This window comes from Pongo pygmaeus, chromosome 14, assembly GCF_028885625.2.
Source record: "Pongo pygmaeus isolate AG05252 chromosome 14, NHGRI_mPonPyg2-v2.0_pri, whole genome shotgun sequence".
Lineage (NCBI taxonomy): Eukaryota > Metazoa > Chordata > Mammalia > Primates > Hominidae > Pongo > Pongo pygmaeus.
In genome coordinates this window covers 30,564,635-30,581,666 of record NC_072387.2, presented here as the reverse complement: position 1 = coordinate 30,581,666, position 17,032 = coordinate 30,564,635, and the positions used below count along the sequence as shown (strand labels likewise).

At 39.6% G+C, this 17,032-nt stretch overlaps 1 pseudogene; it reads right to left on the bottom strand.

Moving 5' to 3' along the window:
* Positions 1-11,258: 11,258 nt before the first annotated feature.
* On the bottom strand, positions 11,259-12,291 carry LOC129011203 (dehydrodolichyl diphosphate synthase complex subunit NUS1-like; annotated as a pseudogene).
* Between the last annotated feature and the right edge of the window lie 4,741 nt (positions 12,292-17,032).

Sequence of the window (17,032 nt, the reverse complement as noted above, 5' to 3'; positions counted from 1 at the left end):
TCAGCATGAAAAACACATTTTGGGAAAAGATTTTGGAAATACGTTTTATCTTTAGATCAATGTAATGATAGTTTTCATCCTTATTGAGTCTCTCCATTCATGAATATGGCATATTTCTCCATTCACTTAGGTCTTCTTTCATGCCTTCCAACAAAGTTTACCCATTTCCTCCTATTAGAAACATCTTGCACATTATTATTACATGTATCTCTAGGAACCTTGTGGGCTTCTTCACTGTTAATGGAATCTTATATAGTTACCTAATTTTTGCTAGTAATTTTTATGCTGAATTTATATCCTGAAATTCATTGAAATCCCTAGTTAATTCTAATAGCTGTCTCTAGATTATCTTGAATTTCCTCTTCAAAAATATTCTGCATATAATAATAGCTTAGTTTTTTTTACTTCTTAGACCCTATAACAGATTTCTTTTTTTCCCACAATGTGCTTCTAGGGTCTCTAGCACAATAAGGCATAAAAATGGAGCTGATTTTAGAGCAGCACTGAATTTTACAATGAAAGATGATACTTTCATATGATTTAATCCTCTTTATCAGGATAAGGAAATTCTCTTGTATTCTTAGGTTAAAAGGTTGTTGTTCTCCTTAAATCATAAGTTAGTGTTTATCTTCTATAAGGTTTTAGTTCAGTAGTATTTTTTTACCTGCATTATTAGTTATCATTATTATTATTCTTATTTTACACACTCAGTGCTCCTTCAGATTTACCTGTATTATCTTCCATTTTCTTTGCTCACCCGAGCTTCATGTATCTTATTCCATCTTCCCAGGTTCAATTTACTTTTGGTCAAAGTGTACCTCTTAGTGGGGGTGTTGTGTGTAGGTCTTCAGTGGGATACTCTCTCAGGATGCTTTGGTTCTGAAAGTCTTCATTGCATCCATTCTTCTGTCAGTTCTCTTTTCACTATATTGTTTCCTTTGGTATGCTGAAGCGTTTTAGTTTTATGTAATCCCATTTGCTTATTTTTGCTTTTGTTGCCTGTGCTTTAAGGTCTTATTCATAAAATCTTTTCCAAGACCAATGTCGTAAAGCATTTTCCCTGTGTTTCCTTCTAGTAGTTCTTTTTTTTTATTTTTTTATTTTATTATTATTATACTTTAAGTTTTAGGGTACATGTGCACAATGTGCAGGTTAGTTACATATGTATACATGTGCCATGCTGGTGTGCTGCACCCATTAACTCGTCATTTAGCATTAGGTATATCTCCTAATGCTATCCCTTCCCCTTCCCCCCACCCCACAACAGTCCCCAGAGTGTGAGGTTCCCCTTCCTGTGTCCATGTGTTCTCGTTGTTCAATTCCCACCTATGAGTGAGAACACGCAGTGTTTGGTTTTTTGTCCTTGCGACAGTTTACTGAGAATGATGATTTCCAATTTCATCCGTGTCCCTACAAAGGACATGAACTCATCATTTTTTATGGCTGCATAGTATTCCATGGTGTATATGTGCCACATTTTCTTAATCCAGTCTATCATTGTTGGACATTTGGGTTGGTTCCAAGTCTTTGCTATTGTGAATAGTGCCGCAATAAACATACGTGTGCATGTGTCTTTATAGCAGCATGATTTATAGTCTTTTGGGTATATACCCAGAATGGGATGGCTGGGTCAAATGGTATTTCTAGTTCTAGATCCCTGAGGAATCACCACACTGACTTCCACAATGGTTGAACTAGTTTACAGTCCCACCAACAGTGTAAAAGTGTTCCTATTTCTCCACATCCTCTCCAGCACCTGTTGTTTCCTGACTTTTTGATGATCGCCATTCTAACTGGTGTGAGATGGTATCTCATTGTGGTTTTGATTTGCATTTCCCTGACGGCCAGATGGTGAGCATTTTTTCATGTGTGTTTTGGCTGCATAAATGTCTTCTTTTGAGAAGTGCCTGTTCATGTCCTTCGCCCACTTTTTGATGGGGTTGTTTGTTTTTTCTTGTAAATTTGTGTGAGTTCATTGTAGATTCTGGATATTAGCTCTTTGTCAGATGAGTAGGTTGTGAAAATTTTCTCCCATTATGTAGGTTGCCTGTTCACTCTGATGGTAGTTTCTTTTGCTGTGCAGAAGCTCTTTAGTTTAATTAGATCCCATTTGGCAATTTTGGCTTTTGTTGCTATTGCTTTTGGTGTTTTAGACATGAAGTCCTTGCCCATGCCTATGTCCTGAATGGTAATGCCTAGGATTTCTTCTAGGGTTTTTATGGTTTTAGGTCTAATGTTTAAGTCTTTAATCCATCTTGAATTAATTTTTGTATAAGGTGTAAGGAAGGGATCCAGTTTCAGCTTTCTCCATATGGCTAGCCAGTTTTCCCAGCACCATTTATTAAATAGGGAATCCTTTCCCCATTGCTTGTTTTTCTCAGGTTTGTCGAAGATCAGATAGTTGTAGATATGCAGTGTTATTTCTGAGGGCTCTGTTCTGTTCCATTGATCTATATCTCTGTTTTGGTACCAGTACCATGCTGTTTTGGTTACTGTAGCCTTGTAGTATAGTTTGAAGTCAGGTAGCATGATGCCTCCAGCTTTGTTCTTTTGGCTTCGGATGGACTTGGTGATGCGGGCTTTTTTTTGGTTCCATATGAACTTTAAAGTAGTTTTTTCCAATTCTGTGAAGAAAGTCATTGGTAGCTTGATGGGGACGGCGTTGAATCTATAAATTACCTTGGGCAGTATGGCCATTTTCATGATATTGATTCTTCCTACCCATGAGCATGGAATGTTCTTCCATTTGTTTGTATCCTCTTTTATTTCATTGAGCAGTGGTTTATAGTTCTCCTTGAAGAGGTCCTTCACGTCCCTTGTAAGTTGGATTCCTAGGTATTTTATTCTGTTTGAAGCAATTGTGAATGGGAGTTCACTCATGATTTGGCTCTCTGTTTGTCTGTTATTGGTGTATAAGAATGCTTGTGATTTTTGTACATGGATTTTGTATCCTGAGACTTTGCTGAGGTTGCCTATCAGCTTAAGAAGATTTTGGGCTGAGACAATGGGGTTTTCTAGATATACAATCATGTCGTCTGTGAACAGGGACAATTTGACTTCCTCTTTTCCTAATTGAATACCCTTTATTTCCTTCTCCTGCCTAACTGCCCTGGCCAGAACTTCCAGCACTATGTCGAATAGGAGTGGTGAGAGAGGGCATCCCTGTCTTGTGCCAGTCTTCAAAGGGAATGCTTCCAGTTTTTGCCCATTCAGTATGATATTGGCTGTGGGTTTGTCATAGATAGCTCTTATTATTTTGAGATACGTCCCATCAATACCTAATTTATTGAGAGTTTTTAGCATGAAGTGTTGTTGAATTTTGTCAAAGGCCTTTTCTGCATCTATTGAGATAATCATGTGGTTTTTGTCTTTGGTTCTATTTATATGCTGGATTACATTTATTGATTTGCGTATATTGAACCAGCCTTGCATCCCAGGGATGAAGCCCACTTGATCATGGTGGATAAGCTTTTTGATGTGCTGCTGGATTTGGTTTGCCAGTATTTTATTGAGGATTTTTGCATCAATGTTCATCAAGGATATTGGTCTAAAATTCGCTTTTTTGGTTGTGTCTCTGCCCAGCTTTGGTATCAGGATGATGCTGGCCTCATAAAATGAGTTAGGGAGGATTCCCTCTTTTTCTATTGATTGGAATAGTTTCAGAAGGAATGGTACCAGTTTCTCCTTGTACCTCTGGTAGAATTCGGCTGTGAATCCATCTGGTCCTGGACTCTTTTTGGTTGGTAAGCTATTAATTATTGCCACAATTTCAGAGCCTGTTATTGGTCTATTCAGAGATTCAACTTCTTCCTGGTTTAGTCTTGGGAGGGTGTATGTGTCGAGGAATTTATCCATTTCTTCTAGATTTTCCAGTTTATTTGTGTAGAGGTGTTTGTAGTATTCTCTGATGGTAGTTTGTATTTCTGTGGGATCGGTGGTGATATCCCCTTTATCATTTTTTATTGCATCTATTTGATTTTTCTCTCTTTTCTTCATTAGTCTTGCTAGTGGTCTATCAATTTTGTTGATCTTTCAAAAAACCAGCTCCTGGATTCATTAATTTTTTAAAGAGTTTTTTGTGTCTCTATTTCCTTCAGTTCTGCTACGATTTGAATTATTTCTTGCCTTCTGCTAGCTTTTGAATGTGTTTGCTCTTGCTTTTCTAGTTCTTTTAATTGTGATGTTAGGGTGTCAATTTTGGATCTTTCCTGCTTTCTCTCGTGGGCATTTAGTGCTATAAATTTCCCTCTACACACTGCTTTGAATGTGTTCCAGAGATTCTGGTATGTTGTGTCTTTGTTCTCGTTGGTTTCAAAGAACATCTTTATTTCTGCCTTCATTTCGTTATGTACCCAGTAGTCATTCAGGAGCAGGTTGTTCAATTTCCATGTAGTTGAGCGGTTTTGAGTGAGTTTCTTAATCCTGAGTTATAGTTTGATTGCACTGTGGTCTGAGAGATAGTTTGTTATAATTTCTGTTCTTTTACATTTGCTGAGGAGAGCTTTACTTCCAAGTATGTGGTCAATTTTGGAATAGGTGTGGTGTGGTGCTGAAAAGAATGTATATTCTGTTGATTTGGGGTGGAGAGTTCTGTAGATGTCTATTAGGTCCGCTTGGTGCAGAGCTGAGTTCAATTCCTGGGTATCCTTGTTAACTTTCTGTTGCATTGATCTGTCTAATGTTGACGGTGGGGTGTTAAAGTCTCCAATTATTATTGTGTGGGAGTCTAAGTCTCTCTGTAGGTCACTCAGGACTTGCTTTATGAATCTGGGTGCTCCTGTATTGGGTGCATATATATTTAGGATAGTTAGCTCTTCTTGTTGGATTGATCCCTTTACCACTATGTAATGGCCTTCTTTGTCTCTTTTAATCTTTGTTGATTTAAAGTCTGTTCTACCAGAGACTAGGATTGCAACCCCTGCCTTTTTTTGTTTTCCATTTGCTTGGTAGATCTTCCTCCATCCTTTTATTTTGAGCCTATGTGTGTCTCTGCACATGAGATGGGTTTCCTGAATACAGCACACTGATGGGTCTTGACTCTTTATCCAATTTGCCAGTCTGTGTCTTTTAATTGGAGCATTTAGTCCATTTACATTTAAAGTTAATATTGTTATGTGTGAATTTGATCCTGTCATTATGATGTTAGCTGGTTATTTTGCTCGTTAGTTGATGCAGTTTCTTCCTAGCCTCGATGGTCTTTACAATTTGGCATGATTTTGCAGTGGCTGGTACCAGTTGTTCCTTTCCATGTTTAGTGCTTCCTTCAGGAGCTCTTTTAGGGCAGGCCTGGTGTGACAAAATCTCTCAGCATTTGCTTGTCTGTAAAGTATTTTATTTCTCCTTCACTTCTGAAGCTTAGTTCGGCTGGATATGAAATTCTGGCTTGAAAATTCTTTTCTTTAAGAATGTTGAATATTGGCCCCCACTCTCTTCTGGCTTGTAGAGTTTCTGCCAAGAGATCAGCTGTTAGTCTGATGGGCTTCCCTTTGTGGGTAACCCAATCTTTCTCTCTGGCTGCCCTTAACATTTTTTCCTTCATTTCAACTTTGTTGAATCTAACAATTATGTGTCTTGGAGTTGCTCTTCTCGAGGAGTATCTTTGTGGCATTCTCTGTATTTCCTGAATCTGAATGTTGGCCTGCCTTGCTAGATTGGGGAAGTTCTCCTGGATAGTATCCTGCAGAGTGTTTTCCAATTTGGTTGCATTCTCCCCGTCACTTTCAGGTACACCAATCAGACGTAGATTTGGTCTTTTCACATAGTCCCATATTTCTTACAGGCTTTGTTTGTTTCTTTTTATTCTTTTTTCTCTAAACTTCCCTTCTCGCTTCATTTCATTCATTTCATCTTCCATCACTGATACCCTTTCTTCCAGTTGATCACATCAGCTCCTGAGGCTTCTGCATTCTTCACGTAGTTCTCAAGCCCTGGCTTTCAGCTCCATCAGCTCCTTTAAGCACTTCTCTGTATTGGTTAATCTAGTTATACATTTGTCTAAATTTTTTTCAAAGTTTTCAACTTCTTTGCCTTTGGTTTGAATTTCCTCCTGTAGCTCGGAGTAGTTTGATCGTCTGAAGCCTTCTTCTCTCAACTCGTCAAAGTCATTCTCCATCGAGCTTTGTTCCATTGCTGGTGAGGAACTGCGTTCCTTTGGAGGAGGAGAGGTGGTCTGCTTTTTAGAGTTTCCAGTTTTTCTGCTCTGTTTTTTCCCCATCTTTGTGGTTTTATTTACTTTTGGTCTTTGATGATGGTGATGTACGATGGGTTTTTGGTGTGGATGTCCTCTCTGTTAGTTTTCCTTCTAACAGACAGGACCCTCAGCTGCAGGTCTGTTGGCGTTTGCTAGAGGTCCACTCCAGACCTGTTTGCCTGGGTCTCAGCAGCGGTGGCTGCAGAACAGCGGATTTTCGTGAACCGTGAATGCTGCTGTCTGATCGTTCCTCTGGAAGTTTTGTCTCAGAGGAGTACCCGGCTGTGTGAAGTGTCAGTCTGCCCCTACTGAGGGGTGCCTCCCAGTTAGGCTGCTCAGGGGTCAGTGGTCAGGGACCCACTTGAGGAGGCAGTCGGCCCGTTCTCAGATCTCCAGCTGTATGCTGGGAGAACCACTGCTCTCTTCAAAGCTGTCAGACAGGGACATTTAAGTCTGCAGAGGTTACTGCTGTCTTTTTGTTTGTCTGTGCCCTGCCCCCAGAATGTGGAGCCTACAGAGGCAGGCAGGCCTCCTTGAGCTGTGGTGGGCTCCACCCAGTTTCAGCTTCCCCGCTGCTTTGTTTACCTAAGCAAGCCTGGGCAATGGCGGGCCCCCCTCTCCCAGCCTCGCTGCCGCCTTGCAGTTTGATCTCAGACTGCTGTGCTAGCAATCAGCGAGACTCTGTGGGCGTAGGACCCTCCGAGCCAGGTGCAGGATATAATCTCCTGGTGTGCTGTTTTTTAAGTCCATCGGAAAAGCGCATTTGGGAGTGACCCGATTTTCCAGGTGCCATCTTTCACCCCTTTCTTTGACTAGGAAAGGGAACTCCCTGACCCCTTGCACTTCCCGAGTGAGGCAATGCCTTGCCCTGCTTTGGCTCGCACATGGTACGCTCCACCCACTGTCCTGCGCCCACTGTCTGGCACTCCCTAGTGAGATGAACCCGGTACCTCAGATGGAAATGCAGAAATCACCCCTCTTCTGCGTCGCTCACGCTGGGAGCTGTAGACCGGAGCTGTTCCTACTCGGCCATCTTGGCTCGCCTCCTCTCTAGAAGTTCTTGTAGTTTCAGGTTTTATATTTAAGTCTTTGATCCATTTTGAGTTAACTTTTGCATAGGGTGAGAGATACTTGCAAACTATTCATCCAACAAGGGATTCGTATCTAGAATATACAAGGAATTCAAACATCTCAACAGCAAAAAAAAAAAAAAAAAAAAAAAAAAAAAAAAAAAATTAAAAATGGGCAAATGATTCAAACAGATAGTTCTCAGAAGGACATGCAAATGGCTAACAAATATTTTGAAAAAGTTCAATATCACTAATCATCAGATAAATGCAAATCAAAACCACAGTGAGGTATCATCTCACTTCAGTTAGAATGGCTATTGTCAAAAATAAAAAAAAATAAATGCTGGTGAGGAGGTGGAGAAAAGGGAATTCTTATACACTATTGGTGGGAATGTAAACTAGTACAGCCACTATAGAAAACAGTATAGAGTTTCCTCAAAAAAACAAAAAGAGAACTAGCATATGATCTAGCAGTCCCACTACTGGGTAAAGAACCAAAGCAAAGAAAATCAGTACATCCAAGAGTTGTCCACACTCCCTGTCCATTGCAGCACTATTCACAATAGCCAAGCTATGGAGTCAACCCAAGTCTCCATCAACCGATGAATGGCTAAAGAAAATATGATTTTATACACACACAGACACACACACACACATACAGAGTGGAATACTATTCAACAATAAAAAAGAATGAAGTCTTGTCCTCCACGGAAACATGGATGAGTCTGGAGGACATGGTGTTAAGTGAAATGAGCCAGGAACAGGAAGTTAAACATGTTCTCACTCATATGTAGAAGCTAAAATAGGTGATCTCATAGAAGTAAAGAGTAGAACCCAGGTTATTAGAGGGTGGAAAGGGAAGGGGAATATAGGGAGAGATTTGTTAAAGGACACAAAATTACAGTTAGGAGGAATAAGTTCTAATGTTTTATAGCACTGTAGGATGATTATAGTCAAGCATGTATATTTTCAAATAGCTAAAAGAAGATATTGAATTCTCCCAATGTAAAAAATGATCATTTCAGATGACAGATATGCTAATATCCTTGATCTGATGACTATACATTGTATGTATAGGAACATCACTATGTATCCCATAAATACGTACAGTACTATGTGTGAATTTTTAAAAATAAATAATTTTTTTATAGTCAATGAAAAGAGTATATTCTTTTATTGGTTTTTGTTCATACATGTTAAGTTTCAACTTTCAATAATAAAATTCAATAAATTTGATTCCTTAATCATAAAAACTTGCTTTACACATTATTTACTTGTTGTTAAAGTTCATACAAAACATCACAAGGATTTGATTGACTCTATGCATGGTACCATCACACAGAAGGAGGAGGGAGCCAATCCAGTAACATACATTCAAAGATTAAATTGTAGATATGCACAATGTATTTGGCACTGTTCATTAATATTATAACACCTTCCTCTCAAAGACAGGCATTCTTAAGTGTTAGCCACAATATACCAGAATTTGCTATTCACATTAAAACTACCTTTTAAACTTTATAACAGTAATCAATTATTATGGTTTTAAGAAACAAAACACAATGAGAACTGGAAATGGAATTCCAATCCTCCAACTTCTTGCTATGCTCCAAGCTGCCATCCATAAAACTGGTTTAATTTGGTAACTTTTCCATTGTGGGGAGTGTCAACAAGAAACAACTTAAAGACGATATTTTCCAATACAAATAAAGACATACACTTTTATTTAAAATTAACAGTTCTTCTTGGGAGTGCAAAGGGATCCTTGATGATGTACAACTTGTGATGATTTGGGCAGGAATTATAGAACAACCAATGCCATTCAAGTTGTGGAGATTGTACTAGCAGGTGAACTCATAAAGAGAAGGTTCTGGAATGCCTATATCTGAAATCAGAATCCTTGTAGTTTGCCTCTTCCTAGAACTTCAAGAGACTCAAGTCATAGGCTACAGATGTACTTTCAAGTATATAATTATGAATGGAAGGAGAAAATAAAAGCACAAAAATGCAAATGTTAAACCTTTAGTGGCTTGGGCTATATTCCACTAGGTAATTTATTTGACTAACTTCACTTTAACAAAGATTAAATCCCTTCATTTTAATCAGGTCCATTAAATTTCATTCATTAAAGCTATACATACTCCAGAATGTTTATAAGACGTTTACACTTATCATGTTTACAAAAAGCATAAATTCAGTCTTAAGCTGCACTACAAATGCCTTAATATAACATAATCACAGTATAAGGAAACAGATAAGAAATTCTCTGATTAGATATGCTGTAGCTTCACAGAAAACTCTCAGTAATAAATTAAAACAAAAAGTCTTACAATGTATAATGGGCTATGCAGTGCAAAGTAATGTCACTGGACCAAAATTTAGTTTAATCGTTTTTATTTCAAGTGTATTTAAAAAATCATAAATGGGGTGTCATAATCCAAAGTTGAAACATTTATTCTTCATAGCTTCAGAATTTGACAAGCAATTGTAGACCATGCTTTCTAAATCCAGTCTTCTTTGCTATTTTTCAAACTTCCGAGATCTAGTATTAAACTGCTCCATTCTAAATGTACAGTTTTAGATAACTATTGTACACTTGTTGATAAGAGTTTTCTGAAAACAGTCTATCAAATATAAAGAATGGTTTATATCTAAGAATCAGCAGTGAGGGAAGAAATATTAAACACCTGTCAAGAAATCAATTATTCATTTTAAAAATAACAGAACCAGTGCTGCTCTCTGTCATAAAAGAGAACATGTAAAATTTATTTTTATAGACTTTGGCAATATTTTATTCCCCACAGAGGCCTTCAATCCTACTTAAAGATATTTTACACACGGTAACCATCAGGATTTACTGAGTAAAATTCTCAGGTATTAACCATGCCCCTAAAATGTGCAATTCCAAAGAGGAACAGGTTACTTTTGAGGAAAAAATGTTGCCTTGGTAACTTCCCTCAAATGTTTATTTTAAATAAAAATAGTTGATGGGAATATTTTTTAAACCAAGTTTGGGTATAATATGGCATACTGCCCATCAAACAAAAAAGGAAATCAAAACTTTTTTTCCATTTATAATTAGTTTTTGACCTTTACTTTTAAGATTACAACTTATTGACCTTTTATGCTTGTTTGGTTTGTTTTTTGACTGCCTAATCCAATATTTAATTTTTTGTTTTTTTTTTTTTTTTGAGAAGGAGTCTCGCTTTGTTGCCCAGCCTGGAGTGTAGTGGCGCCATCTCGGCTCACTGCAAGCTCCGCCTCCCGGGTTCACGCCATTCTCCTGCCTCAGCCTCCCAAGTAGCTGGGACTACAGGCGCCCGCCACCACGCCAGGCTAATTTTTTGAATTTTTAGTAGAGGCGGGGTTTCACCGTGTTAGCCAGGATGGTCTGGATCTCCTGACCTCGTGATCCGCCTGCCTCGGCCTCCCAAGTGCTGGGATTACAGGCGTGAGCCACTGCGCCCGGCCCCATATTTAAATTTTTTTAAGTCTGCATTTCAATGTAGTAAGAGTTATTTTTCAAATAATCTTCATAAGCCAGAATACAGACACCAGAGCAACACTCTCAAGTCACACTGTTTGACTATAATGAAAGTGGGCGGATATCTGAAGATAGGTGTTCCGTCTGCTCTAAAGGTGAGCAAGCTTTTAACATGTGAGCAACACAGAACTCCATTCCTCTGGAGCTCCTTTCAACTCAGAATGCTTCAGTTCAATAAGTCAATATATTATTCTTAAAAATTGAAGTTTGGTCACTAAGAAGGACTGAACAAAAATTATTCCCCTCTCGCCAAACACAATCAGAACAGTTCTAATCAGGCCCTCTTCTCCCCACGAAAACAGGGAAGTAGCTGGGCTGAAGACTTTAAGTGTGACATTTCAGTTCCTAAAACATCACGGCTATTTGCTCAAAGTTGTAGGTCTATGTATTTCCTTCTCCAATACGTCCCCATTTATGTTTATTTCCACACACACAAACGTGCACATGTGTGCACGCGCACACGCACACACTCACTCTCAAGTAAGACACTTTTTTGTGTTTGTTGATAAATTATGAAGATTATGAACTAGGTGTGTACAGGGTTTCATAGGTGCTTTCTAAACATCAGAGTCACTTGAGTCCTTTCCTCCATAAGCCTCAAATCAAATTATGCAACCAATGACCACGACTTTCCCAGACGCTGTTCACAGGCTGCATAATGACGAAGGGCAGAGAAAAAGTCCTCATAACTGGTGTTTAGATGGGAAGGCAAAGAGACAATCTCAGTCAATCTGATGTGCCAGGGAAGAAAGCCTCGTGTGCTGTCCACAGGACCGAAATTCAGTACTAAATCAGGATCAGGACAACCATTTGAACTGAGTAAACTAACATATCTACATCCACATCTGTGGGTCTCCTTTGCTTCTGGGCTACTCGCTGGCAAAAGTCCTGAGCGGCTCTCACAATATCTACTTCTCCATCTTCCGGGAATAGCACCTTCACTGCCAAATGGCAATTTAAAACTTGATCATCTTTGTCATTACTATTTGCAAACTCTGGTGAGTATTTTGAACAATCTAGGCCCAGAAGTTTTGCTGTTGTTTTAAATTTCATCCATCAATCTGGAATTATTTCTTTTGAAAATAGCTTGGTGGTCGTAGATGCTAATGTAGGAGATGCCCACGGCCATACACCACACCACGAGGCTCGCGATGTCCGAGAAGCTGGGTTCCTGCTCCACCTCGGTGATCACCAGGCCCATGCGCACAGGCAGCTTCTCCAGGGAAGGGCCGTCCGCGCGCCGGCGCATCTGGTGGTGGGCGGCGGCCAGGCACGACCCCCGGCGCGAGTGCAGGTGGTGAGGGCGGTTCCTGCTTGCGGAGCGTGAAGCCGAGCGGCGCTAGGACCGCGGCAGAGGCGGCGTGGCAGCAGCGCCGCCAAATCCAGTGCCAGGTGTGGAACCGAACGCGGAGCCAGGAGGTGAGCGTGCGGTGCAGACAGAACAGCGCATGCAGCACCCGTCACAGCAGCTCGTACAGCCCCGTCATACTCTTGTGGCCCTTGGGCACCCCTTCTCCCCCCCGCCCACTCCCGAGGCGCGATGGCTTTCTTTTTTTTTTTGAGACGGAGTCTCGCTCTGTCACCCAGGCTGGAGTGCAGTGGCGCGATCTGGGCTCACTGCAAGCTCCGCCTCCCGTGTTCACGACATTCTCCTGCCTCAGCCTCCCGAGTAGCTGAGACTACAGGCTCCCGTCACCACGCCCGGCTAATTTTTTTTTCTGTATTTTTAGTAGAGACGGGGTTTCACGGTGTTAGCCAGGATAGTCTCGATCTCCTGACCTCTTGATCCGCCTGCCTCGGCCTCCCAAAGTGCTGGGATTACAGGCGTGAGCCATGGCGCTACGGCTTTTTATCCGCCCCTACGGCCCTCGCGGGCATCGCTCCGTGTCTCCCCGCCCCCTGAGCCCGAACCCCTTCCCACTGCCAACACCTCACCTCGCCCCCGCCGCCATCTTCCTCCTCCCTTGGCAGCCCCGCCCTAAAAATAAATAATTTTAAAAAGCATTCATTTTATACTATCTCTTGAACACTGTTCAGCAGGGTAGATTCCATATTGATGATTATTTTCATCAGCACTTGGAATATACTGTTCCACTGTGTGTGGTCGTGATTGCTGCAGTTGTGAAGTTTGCTCTCAATCTAATCAGAGTCCCTTTACAGTTATGCCTTTTTTAAAGTGCTTTTAGTGTTTATCTTTTACTTTGATAATTTACAATTTAATTTTAATATTTCTTTTTTAAACAGTGTTATTGAGGGGTGATTGATATACAATAAACCGCACATATTGAAAGTGCAAAATTTGATGCATTTGATGTGTTTGTGCTTGTGAAACCATCACTACAGTTATGATCATAATCAGCCAGGCACGGTGGCTCACGCCTGTAATCCCAGCACTTTGAGAGGTGAAGGCGGGTGGATCATGAGGTCAGGAGTTGGAGACCAGCCTGGCCAACATGGTGAAACCCCGTCTCTACCAAAAATACAAAAATTAGCCAGGCGTGGTGGCACACGCCTGTAATCCCAGCTACTCGGGAGGCTGAGGCAGGAGAATCGCTTGAACCCAGGAGGCGAAGGTTGCAGTGAGCCGAGATTGCGCCACTGCACTCCAGCCTGGGTGACAGAGGGAAGCTCCGCCTCAAAAAAAAAAGAAAAGATAACAAACATATCCATCACCCCAGTCTCTCCTTGTGCCCTTTGTAATCCTTCCTTCCACTTCTCCACCCTCAGCCTGTCCCCAGGCAACCACTGACATACTTTCAGTTATCATAGGTTAGTTTGCATTTTCTATAATTTTATATAGAAGCATAGTGTATGTCCTCATACTTTTGTGAGGTCTGGCTTCTTTCCTTCAGCGAAATTATTTTAAGATTCATCCATGTTTTTGGCAGTATCGACAACCCATTTCTTTCTATGGCTGAAGAGTCTTCAATTTTATGAGTAAAGGCAATTCGTTAATACATTCAGGAGTTGATGAACATTTGGACTGGTTCCAGCTTTTGGTTATTACAAATAAAGCTGTTATAAACATTTGTATACAAACCTTTATATAGACATATGCTTTTATTTCTCTAGGAGTGGAATGGCTGGATCATATGGTAGATGTATTTAGCTATTTAATAAACTGCCAAACTGTTTTCCAAAGTGGTTGTGCCATTTTTACCTTCCCACCAGCAGTGTAGGAGGTTTCTAATTTCTCTACATCCTTGCCATCACTTGGTATATCAGTCTGTTTAATTTTACACCTTCTAGCAGGTGTGTAGTGGTATCAGCTTGGGGTTTCAATTTGCATCTCTTTATTGAATAGGAAGAAAAATTGATATTAAGCATCTTTTCATGATCTTGTTTGCCATCAATATTTCTGTTGGTGAAGTGTCTGTTCAAATCTTTTGTTCCTCTTTTTATTGGATGTTTGCATTTTATTATTGAGGTTCGAGGGTTTTATATGTTCTGCATGGAAGTCCTTTACAGATATGTGATTTTCAAATACATCCTCTTGATCTATGTCTTTTCATTCTCTTAACAGTGTATTTGGAAGAGTGGAAGTTTTTAATTTTGATGAAATGTGTACTATCAGTTTGTTCTCTTGTGAGTTATGCTTTTGATGTTGTATCCAAGGTCACAAAGATTTCTGCTCTATTTTCTTTTAAAAATTTTATTGTTTAAGGTCTATAATTCCTTTGAATTAAAGTTTGCATATGCTGTGAGGTATGAATCAAAGTTCACTTTTTTGGGGTTTCAGCATCATTTGTTGAAAAGAGTATACTTTCTCCATTGAATTGTCTTTGTACTTTGTCAGAAATCCATTGGCCATATATATGTGAGTCTATTTCTGGAATCTCTTTTGTGTTTCATTGATCTATTTGTCTATATGTATGCCAATACCATACTGTTTTAATATAGCTTTATATTTAGCCTTGAAATCAGATAAGTAAGTCCTCCAACTTTGTTCTTCTTTTGCAAAGTTATTTTCACTATTCTAGGTCCTTCATTTTTTCCATATAAAACTTCAAGTTCAATTATTGATTTTTACTTTTAAAAGCTTTCTGGAATTTTGATTGAGATTCCATTGATCTATAACTCAACTTGGGAGAATTGATATCTTAACAACTTCAAGTCTTCCTATCCATGAACATGGTACATCTTCCATTTAGTTAGGTCTTCTTTAATTTCTCTCAGCAATGTTTTGTAGTTTTCAATGTACAAGTCTTCCACATGTTTTATTTGGTTTATGGCTAACAATTTTATATTTGTTAATGGTATTGGAAATAACTTTCAAAATTTCAATTTATGATTGTTATATGTAAAAATACCATTGATTTCTGTATATTAATTTTGAACTCTGCCACCTTGCTCACTCACTTATTAGTTCTAACAGCTTTTAGTTCATGGATTCCATTGGCTGGTCTACACAAATGATAAGGAAAGTGTTACTCTTTCTAATCTAGATGATTGATTTCTTTTTCTTGCCTTATTTCATGATAGAACCTCCAGTACAATGTTTAATAAAAGTGGTGAGAGTAGATATCTTTACCTTGTTCTCAATTTTAGGAAGATACAGATTTTTGTGTAGATGGCCTGTATCCTATGAGGACTTTTCATTTTATCCCTGGTTTTCTGAGGGCTTTTAATCATGACTCAATGTTGGGTTTTACTAAGTGCTTTTTCTATTGAGATGATCATATGCATTTTTCTTTTTATCCACTAATATGATAAAGTTTATTGATTTTTGAATGTTAAATCAACTCTGTCTTCCTGAGATAAACTACACTTTGTCATGAATGATATAGATACACTAGATTTGCTAAAATTTTGCCAAGAATATTTTCATCATTGTTCAGAGGGATATTGGTCTCTGTTGTTGTTTCTTATGATGTCTGTTTGATTTAGTAAGAAAGTAATGCTGTCTTCATCTAGTAAACAAAGGACCTCTTCCTTTTCTATTGCCTGGAAAGATTTGTGTAGAATTGTTATTTTTTCCTTAAATATTGTTAGACTTCACCATGAAAACCACCTGGGCCTATAGTTTTCTTTGTCATTAGGATTTTAATTAAAAACTTGATTTTGTTACTAGATACTCATGTTATCTATTTCTTCTTGAGTGAACTTTGATAGTTTATGGCTTCTAAAGAATGTGTTCATTTCATCTAAGTTATCAAATTTATTAGAAAAAAATGGCTCACAGTAGTCCATTGTTTCCTTATAATTACTGTAGAAGATTTGGTGACACCCACCCTTTCATTCCTGATATTGGTAATTTGTGCCTTTTTACTTTTTTCTTGATCAGCTGACTAGAAGTTTAACAATTTAATTGATTGTTTAAAATGATTAGCTTTTACTTTCTTGGATTTTTCTTATAATTTTCCCTTTTTTCTTTCACTGATTTCTGTTTTTTTATTATTATTATTTTCTTTATCTGCTTACATTGTGTTTAATTTGCTCTCTCTTTCCAGTTTCTGAAGGTGAAAACTCAGGTCACTGATTTGAGACCTTTCTTTTTTGCTATAATGTAGGTTCTTAGTGCTTAAACTTGCCTCCAAGCATACATTATTAGCTGCAACTCCCTGATTTTGATATGTCATGTTTTCATTTTCAGCTCAACAAACTTTCCAATTCCTCTTTTGATTTCTTATTTGAATAATACGGTTTGGCTCTGTGTCCCCACCCAAACCTCACCTTGAATTGCAATCCCCATAATCTCCAGGTGTCAAGGGTGGGACCAGGTGGAGGTAATTTAATTATGGGGGTGGTTCCCCCATGCTGTTCTTGTGATGATGAGTGAGTCTCATGCAATCTGATGGTGTGGTTTTTTTTTTTCTTTTTACAACCATGCCCTTTGATGTCCCCGTGAGGGTTGGGCCCAGGCAGAACCCATCCCGGCAGCCCCACCTGCACCCAGAGAACAGCCCTGGGGGCCCAGGATTACCCAGCCACCGCGGGATCCCACACAGGGTGAATTCCTTTCTCGCAGTTCCTCAGCTGTGCGCTCTCCCGGCATCCGGCACTGTGGACCCCGGAGCGTGGACTCCCTCTGCCCTGGAGGTTAGGGAAGTCCTGGATAAGCAGCGGTGGGCTCGGGTGTCCTCGCCACTGTGTGCATGTGTTGGGGGCATATATAGACGTGTAATGAATGTCCGTGTGTACACGTAGATAAGGGTGAATTCTGCATGCACTGGCTTCCTCAGGTCTCTACAGGAAGTGGCTCCTTGCCCACCGCCTGGCCCCCGGATA